The 15,270-nt window shown below is 41.2% G+C and overlaps 2 long non-coding RNA genes across 2 annotated transcripts; one reads left to right on the top strand and one right to left on the bottom strand.

The window, feature by feature from the left end:
• Positions 1–2,112: 2,112 nt before the first annotated feature.
• LOC130417642 (uncharacterized) lies at positions 2,113–3,937 on the bottom strand. The gene is made up of 2 exons (XR_008906200.1): positions 3,607–3,937; positions 2,113–2,540 (listed from the first exon to the last, which is right to left on the bottom strand). It is a non-coding gene; the product is annotated as an uncharacterized LOC130417642 (long non-coding RNA).
• Positions 3,938–14,341: 10,404 nt separating this feature from the next.
• Positions 14,342–15,270, top strand: LOC130417641 (uncharacterized). Its single transcript, XR_008906199.1, has 2 exons — positions 14,342–14,444; positions 14,814–15,270. It is a non-coding gene; the product is annotated as an uncharacterized LOC130417641 (long non-coding RNA).

The following is a 15,270-nucleotide window of genomic DNA, read 5'->3' as shown; positions in this document are numbered from 1 at the left end:
TAATATAGTGACTGAAAGACTACTTATTCACATTTCTGAATTCACATTTCCGCATCAAACACCAAATTCCCACGATTGTTGGGTTTTGATGAATCAGTGTGATAACCCTGTGATTGTCTGTCAGAGAGATGACGGTTACCTGTATGTTTTCCGGCAGTCTAACAAACAGCTTTTGAAATGTTGCCGTTTGCCAGGACTGTGTGAACCAGTCTCAAGTATGAATGAAATCAATTGCTGACGATCTGACAAACAAGTTTGTAGTTTTATTGTAGCATGCTGTTTTCCCATAATCCCCTGCCTCCAAGATTGACAATGCTAATAATAATTTATTGAAGTAAAACAAAAGGGCAAGATTGTGCAAGTCTGAATGCTTGGTCAGGGTGTGTGTGTGTTATTATTAAATTGTGTTGCTTTGTTATTAAAAGCTTGACTGGCTGAAAGGTGATCACCACTGGAAAATGTTTGATATTTTACTAAGAATAATTAATGCATACAGAAAATAAAATAACTATTTGCAATGTATAACAACTTTGTAGTTTAAACACGCTGCGTCATTACACGCACGCTAATCAGACATGTTCTCCTTTACAGATTCTATAGTTCTGTTATTATTCAAGTAATTTTTAGCAAAGAAGCTATCATAAAGTAAACATGATTCTTGTCTGGACTAGCCATCACGCAACATCATACAGAACCAGTTTTACTGGATTAAAAGGCCTGACATCTGCAGCGGCAGAAAATGTAATGGATGCCTGTGAGTTAAACATTAGCGAAAGACCCCTGGAGGCAGGGCCAGATTAACACTTCGCTGTTCCCTGGGCAACAATATTCTAGTACCCCATCATCACGACCCCAAAATCACCATAATCTGGCAAAATACAGAATAAATGACAGTAATACAGTAAATATACTCAATATTACAATAACTAACTGTCATCAAGTGCATTTTGATTAACAGATGTGCAAATGCTCATAGAACTACAAATGCACCACTATGTTCTCTTGTCAAGGCCCCTGATTTATGAGGTTATGAAAACAAAACGCATTGGGATCAATATAATCTGGCAAAATTGACCCACTACATAGAGAGTGAAGGAGGGGTCCTCCATTTTCACAAATAAATAAGCAACCACTTTCAAAGAATCCAGTATTTATTTAACAACACCTGCTCCCATCACAAATGTATTGAATTGTTAGAGCCATCACAGAGGAAGTCAAAAGACACAAACAAAAATCCATAATCTCCTAGAATCAAGTAGCATTTTGGTCCTTAACTCCTTTTAAACAGAAATCAACCTGTCACCTCAGAATTCAACAGGACAATCAAGTTATAGTGCAATAAAAACACTTTGAAATCTGCGGTTTTCTCACAGCAACAATAAACAATTTACAGCATTTTCATGGATCCACCACAAGGAAAAATTAAATAAAATGCAGTATCATCTGCTAATAAACTCATTTTAACTTGTCTTAAAACAGAAAATAACCGGTCACATCACAGTTCAACAAGGCAGGCAAGGGTTAAACATTTCAGTGCAAGATAAACATTTGGAAATCTGTAAATTTCTCTCAATTAGACAAGACAAAAAGAAATGCTAAATAATCCGGCAAAACACACAATTTTAATCCTAAAAAAGGGGAAGAGCATGTTTAAATTTGATTTCATTTGGCAAACACATCACACTGGCATTTTTTTGGACTTTGAATGTGCAAAGTGGTGTAAGAGAGAAAGTGCAGAGAGCTGTCTCGGTGGTAGAGGGGCTGCTCACAGACTCAACGACCCACATAACAATTTTGTGTTGGCCCAGCTCCGGCCCACACCAATACTTTTCCCTCGGCCCACATACAACATTGAATGACGGCCCTAAGGTGGCCCAGATCCAAATTCCAGACCATGACCAGATATGGGCCGCAACTGGTCCGAGCCTCCGCCAATTAATAAGCCATAACTGGCCCTGAACTGGGCCAGAGTCGGTTTTAATACTGGGTGCCGTATCGTAGCCACAAGTAAACCAGATCAATGCCGGCTTTTAACAAGAGACCCCCAAATTTAGCCATAGTACAGCCTGCGATTGTTTAAATCATGTGAAAAAATAACTTCCAATACCTGAATTGTGTTTTTCAATACATTTTTTATTTACAAATAAAGTGAACACATTGTGTTGAACATATTTTTATGTAAAACGGAAACCTTTAGACTTTAAATGAACAGTACCTTAACACTTGAAAAAATGAAACCGAATACGGACTAAATGAAAACGTTATAAACCAAAGAAAGACAAAATTAAACTTTATAAACAACATAACACATAACTGCGTGTGTGGACATGAAATGAGGAAATGAGTGTATTTCGTATGTGTTCGCACGCATAAGCTATTGAGGCTCTAAATGAGAGGCACAGCTATTTATCATCTCCTTTCTCTTCAGCCGTTCTCTTCTTCCTCCATCCCTATCCGGAGCAAGCTGAAGCCATCTCTGGATATGACCGTTTGCCTCCTGCTTGGTGGCATGGCGTGTTAGGGAATTTTTCTCACCGCAGCTGAAAGACACACATAATTATTAAATATAGTTTTGGTAATTAAAAAAAAAATGTTTTCAGTTCACCGTTTAAAAAATGTTTAAGTGTGGAAACTATGGTGTAAATAAAATAACGGATAATGCACATTAAGTACACGCAATGAAAGGTGTAACAATTTTTTATTTATATTAATTAAATACTTAAACAATCCCTAATGTACTTTTTTAGATAAAAATTAAAATGAACATAACCTATAAACAGCATTATTTAATCTTAAGAAATAATTAGAGGGATTAATCCGCCTGTATTTGTTCCAAGCATGTTTACATTTCTTTGTTCTGTTGAACAGAAAGAGAGATATTTTGGAATAATGTTAGCAACCAGCTGTTCTGAAGCATCATTGACTGACATAGTAGGAAAAATGTCAAATGTACTCAAAAGTTCCCCAGAACTGTTTGTTTTCCTACATTACTCAAAATATTTTCTTTTGCGTTCAACAGAACCAAAAAATGAAATGTTTTTCCTACTACGGTGCTTCAGAACTGTTGGTTGTTAACATTATTCCAAAATATCTCTCTTTGTGTTCAACCGAATAAAGACATTTATACATGTTTGAAACAACTAGAGGGTGAGTAAATCAGACAGAACTTTCATTTTAAATGTCCATTACAGTTTGTGACCCTGTCTGTGAAATCTAATTCTGAGAGAATGAGTATCAAAGTGTGATTTCAGTCATTCATTTCAATATGATTTAGATCTTTGACATGGCCTTAGTCAGTCAATATTTAATGTATCAACATTATATTTTCACAATGTTATGTACATTATGTTATGATTTTAGGTCCAAAACAACTTCAGCTGGGTTTTCAAAGGCAGGGTCACATGTTGTTTTACAAAAACAATTTAAAGGATTAATGTAATTTATACACAATGAGTACAGAGCACAGTGCTCTTGATTAGTGATGATATTAAGCAGAAGAGCTGCAAATAAGTTTTTTATTGAAAACTTATTAAAATCCATACAAAACCAAGCACACAATCTCATATTTATTAAAGATATTTTGCAGAGATATAAATATAAACTTACAAGTGTCAAGAAAAAGTTGAGGATTTAGTGGTCGTTTTGGGTCATTCCTTCTCTGAAATGGGTCAGCAGCTGTGGGGCTTATCTGTAGCTGGACTGGAGGAGTTCGGTCTCGCTGATGGTGGATTGGAGGACTTCTGCCAAATTAATTAAAAAGTAAGGTCAAATATTAAGTGAATAATCCCATGTCAAAGATGTATATCATAAAGATGGAAACAAATTTTAAAGCTCATATTATCTCAGAAGTAGATTTTCATTAACAGTTTAGCCATTCCAGAAGATAATGTTGTGTTTAAGGATCCCAAATTAGTGATGTCTAAAACAATAAAGGACATTAATGAGTGCCATTCACTTTTATATAACATGCAGACACTTGAGCAGTTACAAATTAAGAGATTTATACATTTATAATCAGATACATTTTGAAATTATTGTATGTGTTATTTCATGTGAATACATTTTTAAATGAATATTTATCATGATTATATTGTATAAATCCTGACAAACAAGTAATTCATTATTAAACTATATAGTAAAACAAAGGTTAAACGTTTTAAATCAATAAATTTAGTTGTTACAAATGCCCCTATGCAGGCTGATTACATTAATATTTGTAAGCATAAATAATAGAAAAACATTGATCCTGTTGCATATGAAAAGTTCAGATGCAAAACCCTCTAAGAAATCCTCAGTCAACCTACGTTACTCAAATAATTTTGCTTCAAACCCCACTAAATAACACACTCTGGTTCTGAAAATACATGGAGGATTCAGATAAAATTACTCGTTTAAGAAAATTGTTCCAATTAACAACAACAGCACCGACCACACTTACCTAAAAACAGCCGTTGAAGAAGAGACGAGAAGAATCCTGGGCGGGAATATAGTTTTCGAATCCAAAGTAACCCGTGAACCTGACTCAAATCAACCAATCAGATGACGCGAGAAGCTGTCGTGATCATGTAAATCGCGCCAAAACAATTAACCAGCCAATGGATGAACTGATCCAGATGCAAACTGGTTGAAAACTTGGTGGGAGGAGTCGGAGTTCTGCGCACGCGCATAGACTGCACATTTGATTTAATTGCCAACCGCCACCGATTCGTCTGAGGTAAGCAATGTGTTTTGAGTTTACACAGTTCCTTATACTAAAATATAAAATAAGAACCAACTTGTTGTTCTTATACTGTTCTGGGTTTTGAAACGTTCTTGCATTATAATCTTGTAATTTATTGTCGTGATAGCACACGGTCTGTCTGATGTGGAAAATGTTGAAAGGCCACATGCAGCATCGATAAAGTGTAAAGCATAATTTAAGATAGGCGTTTGGCTATTTCAATGCTCGAGGTAGATGCGATGGTTTATTACAGCAAATAGCAAACAATTACTAAATCTTACTAAAACTTACAACAACACATGAGCTCATATATGTAAATAAAACGTTTATTTGTTAAAAAGCAAGTAATGAAATAAGAACAAAAAATAATTAGAACAGAGACAAATGATGTAAACAGTATGTTATATCTAGATCTGAAAGTTATTTAAGCGTTCATTAGTTGAACTTTATATTCACTGTAATTAAATGTACAGGCTGCTATAAACACAGGCAGTCTCTGTTGTGCTTAACACATGCCTTTGCAGAGTGTTGTTGAATTCTTATAATTTCTGACTGTGATTGAATGTAAAAAACATTATTGTTCTTATCTAATCTTTAATTGTTTCAGGTTGTGTCTGAACATCCCCTTTATCAGAGTGTTGTGGTGCACTTGCATTGATACCATGCTGTTCCTGTACCACTGTAGGTGAGGAAGATATAAAAAATCCTTCATATGCTAATGTTGTTTGGCCAACAACCCTCTGACACGGTTGTGTGTTTCAAAAGTTTTTTTAGCACATGTGCTGTGTATAAATGTTCTAATCTGTTAACATGGCTGCTGAAAAACAATATGTGACTACAGGAACTATTGGAATTCAAACTATTAGAAGCTAATGTTACCAGATGTCCCATGTGTACCGTGATGTCATCAACAACTAGTTGTTCAGTTTTGTTCCATACACACTGATTGGATATTTTATTCAGGTGGAATATTTTACACAGAGAATTGTTGTGTTGTTGTACAATAATGTGAATATTATTGCAACATGAGTTTGTGAGTGAATGGATTTGTAATGGGTATGAATTGTTTGATTTTTCTTGCTGGTCTTTTTTTTTCTGTGAGACCCAGCTGAAGATATCAAGAGCTCAGATGTTGGCCTACAGTTCATTACACTGACTTTTTTGATGTTCCCTGAAAGTCTGACTACTACCATTTCATTAAGCTAAACCGAGAACCTGTGACAGTTTGTGGAGTTTGAATTTAAAGTCACACATGTCTATCAATAAATTGAAGGTTTTGTCATGAGCTGCTGTTTTCTATTTGTCTTTCACAACATCAGTTTTACCTTTTCAAAGTCTTGCAGTTTGTGTTTACATTGTGTGAGCATATTTTTTTATTGGCTCAATGTTTGTTATACAAAGTAAAATAAATATTTTGCTATTAAACATATTTTTGTGGGCGTATTATTAATTGTTATGTGTATTTCACAAATATACGTGTATATTATTTGCTATTTATATATTTGCTCCAAAACTAGATTTATAGTCAAGTGTTGGTTTATTTTGATTTAGGCCATAAAACTAAAAAGTACAATAAAATGTGAAAACATAATAAAAACTTTTCTCTTTATTTAAATCGTTAACTCATTTTGGAATTATTTTGATTATGATATTTCACTTCACTGATACCTTATTAACCTATTCTGTAACTGATACCTTAAATATAGCTCAGCACACTGCAAGCTTGTTCCCTGCTGAAAAACAATAGAACCTAATAACATAAATTCTTAAGGTTTCCATTAAAATACCATCATGAACCAATAGCCTTTTCTATTAAAACCACAATCTATGTAACCTACGAAAATAATTAGTTGTATGACAAAGCATTAAATAGACAAAAATATGTGCAAGAGTTTTTTAAGGCCAGGTCCCTTTAAAAATAATCTGCCTGAAGTACTTTGAATAGACAGAGTGCTGCTTTACTTGATATTTCAACATTTCAGTAGAACAGGCTGAGCGGAGTTAACCAAATCTGCCTGTAACCTGTTGCCAAAATGTACAAGGTAAAACATGTTTAAATGTAACCGGGCAATAATTGTGAATTACACAATGTCAAATGTGGCCTACAATCGCTAGACTGATCTGGGCCACAGACCTAATATCAACAATTGGTCCAACACCTCCATCCACAATCGGCCCAATTATTGTTTGCCGTGATGGACCCAGTACCATCACTGCCGCACATGGCCCACACTCGGCTGACTTGTTGCATGCCAGTGCCGGCAGTGCGCCAGCAGTGCCATTCTGAGGCCACATTCGGGCCGAGTCTGTCTGCTATGTGGGGAGCTGTTCAGATGGCAGTGAGATTCGAGACCCATCACTGCTTCCCTCAACTGTCGCACTCGCACCATAATCCGGGCCGTCGGTTGAAGATGCTGCCGGGGGCTCTTCGCTCTCGGGGCTGTGAACACTTTTGTTATATTGCAGCCATTTGCTAAAATCATTTTTCATTTTTTCCTCATTAATGTACACACAGCACCCCATATTGACAGAAAAACACAGAATTGTTGACTTTTGCAGATTTATTAACAAAGAATCACATGGTCCTAAGTATTCAGACCCTCTACTCAGTATTTAGTAGAAGCACCCTTTTGATTTAATACAGCCATGAGTCTTTTTGGGAAAGATGCAACAACTTTTCGCACCTGGATTTGGGGATCCTCTGCCATTCCTCCTTGCAGATCCTCTCCAGTTCTGTCAGGTTGGATGGTAAACGTTGGTGGACAGCCATTTTTAGGTCTCTCCAGAGATGCTCAATTGGGTTTAAGTCAGGGCTCTGGCTGGGCCATTCAAGAACAGTCACGGAGTTGTTGTGAAGCCACTCCTTCGTCATTTTAGCTGTGTGCTAAAATAAAATGGTCATTGTCTTGTTGGAAGTTAAACCTTCGGCCCAGTCTGAGGTCCTGGGCACTCTGGAGAAGGTTTTCGTCCAGGATATCCCTGTTCTTGGCCGCATTCATCTTTCCCTTGATTGCAACCAGTCGTCATGTCCCTGCCTTTGAAAAACACCCCCACAGCATGATGCTGCCACCACCATGCTTCACTGTTGGGACTGTATTGGACAGGTGATGAGCAGTGCCTGGTTTTCTCCACACATACCGATTACAATTAAGGCCAAAAAGTTCTATCTTGGTCTCATCAGACCAGAGAATCTTATTTGTCACCATCTTGGAGTCCTTCAGGTGTTTTTAGCAAACTCCATGCAGGATTTCATGTGTCTTGCACTGAGGAGAGGATTCCATCAGGCAACTCTGCCATAAAAGGCAGACTGGTGAAGGGCTGCAGTGATGATTGACTTTCTACAACTTTCTCCCATCTCCCGAATGCATCTCTGGAGCTCAGCCACAGTGATCTTTGGGTTCTTCTTTACCTCTCTCACCAAGGCTCTTCTCCCCCGATAGCTCAGTTTGGCCGGACGGCCAGCTCTAGGAAGGGTTCTGGTCGTCCCAAACGTCTTCCATTTAAGGATTATGGTGGCCACTGTGCTCTCAGCAGAATTTTTTTGTAACCTTGGCCAGATCTGTGCCTTGCCACAATTCTGTCTCTGAGCTCTTCAGGCAGTTCCTCATGATTCTCATTTGCTCTGACATGCACTGTGAGCTGTTAGGTCTTATATAGACAGGTGTGTGGCTTTCCTAATCAAGTCCAATCAGTATAATCAAACACAGCTGGACTCAAATGAAGGTGTAGAACCAGCTCAAGGATGATGAGAAGAAAGGAACAGCACCTGAGTTAAATATATGAGTGTCACAGCAAAGGGTCTGAATACTTGGGACCATGCAATATTTCAGTTTTTCTTTTTTAATAAACCTGCAAAAATGTCAACATATCTGTGTTTTTTTGTCAATATGGGGTGCTGTGTGTACATTAATGAGGAAAAAAATGAACTTAAATGATTTTAGCAAATGGCTGCAATGTTACAAAGAGTGAAAAATGTAAGGGGGTTTGAATATATTTTATGTTCCTCTGAGAATAAATTGTATTTAGAGCAAAATGCATTAAAGTACAATTTTGATGTGATGTGTATCAATAACAAACCAATAAATCCACAGAACCACAATAATGTGGACCAAAAAATGTATTGTTCTTTAGCACCCTGCCTTTCAAAACTAGACCATTATCTTTTTTTCTCAGGAAAGCTCCAACATTACCAAGAATCAGATATACATACATGGCTTTGACATAAAAGGTTTTCTGCTTCCCCTAACATCCCGAAATTCTAAGAATACACGCCACCTCAGTGTATCATTTTGTACAATTTACCTGTGCAGACTCGCCCGCAGGTCTTTGAAATGCTCTTGAGTGCTGATAAGTTTACTGAAAATGACTGCAGGTGTAACAGGGCTCGGTGTTCCCTGGCAAGTGTTTGGATGAAGGTTTGGATCAAAAGTTATAGCGGGTGACAAACAGTTGATAAGATCTATACTTACGTGACTTGCGCTGTGTTTTAAATCTGATTTTTTTTTCTTTATTTTTCTTTACTTATATTTATTAGATGTATACTTATGAGAAGTCCCTGAAATATTAAAGTTTATTCATAGCTTTATCTTAATTTCTTGGGTCATGTTACCCACACACAAGGAGAAGCCTTTGGTAAAATTTAAAAACATCTTTTACACTTTTAAAGGTAGAGCATAGAAGGTATTCCCCTTCAGTCGGTCTCTCAACGTTGTGTTGAGAGAGAGACTGGGGTTTGATTCTGAGAACCTATCATCTCCTAGAAAATCTAAAACGCCATGGGCTTTTGTGAATGGCCCGCCTACGCCAGTCTCCGCCCCGTACGCACGGGTATAAAAGGAAGATGGCGGCGGTCATTCATCATCCTTTGTTCTTCGGAACCTGTCTTGTATGACTACAAGCGCATCTCTTCGAGATTTGACTGCTGGATTTACGACGCAGAGCAGCGGATCTCCCCCCATTTAGAGTGGGCTTCCCCTGGGCATTTCGGCAGCCAGCCACATAACTAAAAGAGCAGGCCCTTTTCAGGGCCGAGATTTCCCACAGCTGCGTGCATGTCTCATAGCTGTGTCCTGGGGTGCGACAGACTCATCCCTGAGTCAGATGGCGGAGGTGCATGAGAAGCTTTCTAAGTCCTGGAATGCACCCTTTTCGGCGCGTTCTAGACTTGGTAGCTTTGTAGCTGTCACTTCCCTGGATGGCGGAGAGGCTCGAGGCGACATCCCTTGGTGGAGCGTGCTGTCGCGGGATACTTGTGCCCGCAGCACTCATGTCGAGGGCTAACAATGCCGCTGGACAAGTCGCTTCTTTGAGGACCTGGATGATGGGAAGCCAAACCCAACTCGCATGAGCGAGCTTCGCACTGCCACTGATCTGACACTCCGAGTGACTAAGATCACGGCACGTGCCTTGGGTTGGTGGATGCCCACCATGGTGGCCCAGGAAAGGTGTCTGTGGCTCAACCTTGCGCCCATCTCGCAGGCAGGGCTGTTCGATGATACCGTGGAGGAGCAGTTCTCCGCGGTGCAGAAGCAAACTGAGGCAATAAAGCAGAAGTCATCAGAGCCGTCAACCTCCCCGGGGTGACCGCTCTGTCCACCACCGGACAAATCCTCCAGGGCACGGTGAAGGAGATCATTCACCGGCTACAGTGCACCAGCCCGTCACGATGGCTAGAGAGGACGAACTGTCTCGGTTATGCGATCCAGTTCGCCAATCGCCCGCCCAAGTTTCGGGGCATTCTATACACCTCGGTGCAAGGAGAGAACGCCCCCTGTCTCAACGGGTTTTTACAAAACTCGTCAGGGAGCAAAGCGTGCGTATTCTCAACTATCTCGACGACTGGCTTATCTTGGCAAACTCGCAAGATGTGTTGTGTACGCAAAGGGAATTTGTGCTCCGGCACCTAGACCGATTGGGACTACGGGTCAACCTAGAGAAGAGCAAGATCTCCCCAGCGCAGATCTCCTCTTATCTCGGTATGGAACTAGACTATGTTCTTATGTCGGCACACCTCACCAGCGAGCGGGCACAGTCGGTGTTGAACTGCCTGAGACTGTTCAGTCGGACTCCGGTGGTTCCACTGAAGCACTTTCAGAGGCTACTGGGGCATATGGCGTCCTCGGCAGGGGTAGTCCCTCTCGTGTTGATGCACATGCGACCACTTCAGCACTGGCTTCAGAGTCAGCACACCGGCACCAGACGGATTACGGTCACGCCTCAGTGCCGGCACACCCTCAGACTTTGGTCAGAGCTGACCATTTTACGAGCGGGAGTCCCGCTCGGGCAGGTCTCGAGGCGCGTCGTGGTAACGACAGACGCCTCCCTGCGAGGTTGGGGTGCAGTGTGTAACGGGCACGCAGTATCGGGATGTTGGACGGGTTCCCAGCTGCGTTGGCACATCAACTGCCTGGAATTCTTAGCGATCCTTCTGGCACTGAAGAGGCTTCTTCCTCTAGTGCAGGACAAACACCTCCATGGCGACTCTAGAGACTGCGTGGCAGTCCGGCTCTTATGGGAGCGGTTCGGGAGGCACAGGTAGACCTGTTTGCCACCCTGGACTCCACCCATTGCCCCCTTTGGTTCTCACTGACCGAGGGCCCCCTCGGCATGGATGGCTTAGCGCAAAGCTGACCGCGGGACTGCCGTCCATTTTCCATGTCCCAGGGTTGCCTAGAATTTGGGCCTGGCAATTCTCACGTGATCCTGAGAACCCGGTTACGTGCCCAAGGTTCCCACCACTCCCTTCCGGGACCAGTGGTGAGCCTGCAGGCGCTCCCCTCTGGGGAGGAAGACCCAACCTCCAACGTGCTATGTCCAGTACGCGCACTGCACCTCTACTTGTACTGCACTCAGGACCTTAGAAGTTCTGATCAGCTCTTTGTCTGTTTTGGGAGACAGCACCAGGGGAGGGCTGTCTCAAAAAAGAGACTGGTGCACTGGATTGTGGACGCCATTTCCCTGGTGTACCGATCAGAACCACCCGTGCCCGCTTGCAGTGAGAGCCCACTCCACACGGAGTATGGCCTCCTTGTGGGCGCTGGCCCAAGGCGCCTCTCTGGAAGACAGATGTCATATGTCGGACAATTTTTTTCGCATTTGATCTCATTCGGGAGACCATGTCAGTATCTCCACATGTCACCTCCTGTATGGCAGGATGTGGTCTCTGTAATACACTCTCCAAGAGGAGAGCAGTGTTTTTCCCAGTGCGACGGCTCCGGACGGCACCTCACTTTCGAAGGTGAACGCCCTGTCCGTGATGACTGTCAGTACAGACTTCGCAGTATGTCCACTACTATTCCACTGGAAGGTTACGTCTCGCTGCACCGCTCACTTGTGACTCGCTAGGCTAGTCAGTGTCACTCAGCTTGATGTCGTAATACGGCTCAGTGCTCTGGCGTGTAGAGATAGGTTCCCATTCTGTCTCTCAACACAACGTCGAGAGACCGACTGAAGGGGAACGTCTCGGTTACGTCTGTAACCTTCGTTCCCTGATGGAGGGACCACGCACAACTCCAGTGGATGTCCAAGGGTCACAAGGTGGTTCCTGGCACTCCAGGACTACCACTTTACCGTGGTACATCGGTCCGGGACCTCCCATGGTAACGCAGACAGTCTGTCGAGGTTATGGTCAGAATGGACATCTCGGTCAGGTAACTCCCCACCTCTATCTCAACACGTGTTTTTACCTCTCCACAGGACGCCTCAGGGGACCAGGTCGACGCTTTGGGGGGGGGAGTGTGACGAGTCACCCAGTGTGCAATCAGTGTCGCCGTGGAAACGGGGGAAATTAGAGCGTTACACCTGTCGATCATCTCGTTCTATCACGGCCGGCTATAAAAGCCTGAGCCATCAGAGAGGAGGTGAGCAACGTCTCCCAAAAGACCCCGAACACTCACGTTAATCTCTGATGTGGTTTTAGGCTCAGACGAGGAGTGACCAGGCAGGACCGCTCTCCCCCTTACCAGTGGATAGAGCTGCCGATCGACACAAGGAAGCAATCGCACCCCTAAGCCGGACGCTCGAGCCACGTGACGAATCCCGGGAAACCGGAAGTCTTTTGTTTGTTTTGGCATCCTTCCATTTCCCTGGGAGATTTAAATAAACTTACCCTTCGGGGATTGCTTAAATCACCTCTTCGTGTGCGTGTCATTGCTCCGTGCCTCACAACTAGGGAGAGAACAGAACATTTAATTGAAAGGCATAGTGTTGACCCTAATGGAAACTAGGGAGTAATGATTGATATTGGTGTATCCTCACTATAATCCTTTAGACAAACACTCTTGGCTATCTGTCTGTCAAAGATAAATTTAATATTTATAATTCTTAAAAATCAGTTGACAGCACATAGACCCACCCTGCAAATATAATCTGGTGTTTTACATATGAAGACATCTTAAACATTTTGGGGGAGGGGTTGGGGGCTTGGGATGGGGAGGACTGAGGTTGAGAAACACTGGTAAACCAATGAAGGACACAGAGAATTGAAGGCTGATAACAAAATGGCGCCATCTAGTGAGTCACTTATTTCTAAATCTTTTGTCACTTTAAGAGTGTCACCTGTTGATTAACTTCTGGAAAAAGAGACAAGTTACTGTAGAAAACATCCAAAAGGATGCAAAATTGCCAAAGGATTTTTAATATGTAAACAGTTTTAACAAACTAAGACTAGTTAATGTTGATAAAACAACATACTTTAAACACAAAAATAACAAATTAACTAAAACATTTTGAGTTGGTTTCCCGAACAGGGATTCGTTTATGATTGGCCTCAGCTAAATTAAGACATATAGGTAGATTTAAAAAAAAGCCTAACAAAACAACATTACCTGCATGCATTTAGAGCTAAAACAATGGCACTGATGTTTTGAAGATGTTTCACAGCAAGCAGTTTTCAAATTTAGACAGACCCTTTATTCTGACTTTGGTCTAGGACTAATCTTAAGCCATGTGCGGGAACCACCCCATAATGTAATCATACACAAGTCTCTGTTCTGCTGAAGCACAAACAGGTGGCACCCAACTATTATTGATTTATTATTGTTAACTGAGTTTGTTTTGGCTTTGAACTCTTTAACCCTTAGAGACACACACAATGATTTATGTTCATGTTTTTCCACACTTGAGCTTGATTTCCTCTCTCCCTCTCTCACTCCCTCACTCACTCACTCCCTCACTCACTCACTCACTCACTCACTCACACACACACGCACATGCACACACAAACACACACGGACGCACGCACGCACACACACACACACACACACACACACGCACAAACACACACTCTCTGTCTCTCTCTCACTCACTCAATCACTAACTCACACACTCGCAAACTCACACACTCTCTGTCTCACTCACTCACTCAAACACACACACACTCTCACTCACACACTCTAACTCACACACACACGCGCGCACACACAAACACACACATAAACAATCATGACTTCATGGTCCTCAAAAAAAATCAAGTCAGTGTTTGACATCTAACTTAAAGTGGTTGTTTGGGGTATAAAAGTTTATTACACTTGATAAAATTCCAAGACATTAAATCTATCATATTTTCTAGAACGATCTACCCCATTGGCTCATATGTGACAGATTTGTCAAATCACAGCATTGCAACACCTCACTTCTCTATAAAAGTGCTGTATTGATAGCAGTTCACACATTTTCGCTGTACACGAAAAGGACCAGACAACTAAAAACTGCCATCAAGAATTAGGTATGTGTGCTTTAAGACTTACATTAGCAATAACAAGCTCAATATACCAACTTTTATGGTAGGCTAGTTATCAACAGGTTCATGTGAACTTAAATATGAAAACATTACGGTGATTAGATTAAATGATCTGTGGATTTAGGTCATGTGAACTATGTTTGCTTGTCACCTCAGTTTGACTGTTTAATTAGACTGTGTGTCAGAAGCATTTCCTGCCATTCAGATTTCATAGGGTTCTCAATTATGTTCATGGAGCCAAGTTTATGTGATTTAATTATTTTGCAAATTAAAAAGATGCTTGTTGAACATGTGAGTAGCAATTCATCAAACATTTAGTAGTAGACTTTTCTTTCTCTCTCTCACTCATGGCAGCACACAATTGGCAGAAAAATAACTGAAGATGGGGGCTGGTGGAAGTAACGAGGATCCGGTTGATCGGGCACAGCGTCGAGCTGAGAAAGAAAGCAACCGGGCAGACCAGGCTGACCAGGCATACCGTCGAGCTGAGGCAGAACGCAACCGGGCTGAGCAAGGACGACAACAAATCCAGGATCAATTTAATATTTTACGACAAGAGAAAGAGATAGCGAGAATGAAAGAAGAAGACAAGAGGAAAGTGACTGAAGAGAATAGGTCTAGAGAACAACAAGAAAAGAACAGAATTCAAAATAGTTCTTAATTAATATTACTACTAATACTGAAATCCTTTTAATGTATAATCAAAACTTTGTTTATGAACTAGAAATACCACATGGCACAGTTATTAATATGCAATGGAAAATTAATTATTGAGAAATTTTACCAATAAAGCCAACATCATTTCTTAAAA

Source organism: Triplophysa dalaica, chromosome 3, assembly GCF_015846415.1.
Source record: "Triplophysa dalaica isolate WHDGS20190420 chromosome 3, ASM1584641v1, whole genome shotgun sequence".
Lineage (NCBI taxonomy): Eukaryota > Metazoa > Chordata > Actinopteri > Cypriniformes > Nemacheilidae > Triplophysa > Triplophysa dalaica.
The sequence above is the reverse complement of the archived record's forward strand: the minus strand, read 5'-3'. Positions and strand labels throughout refer to the sequence as shown.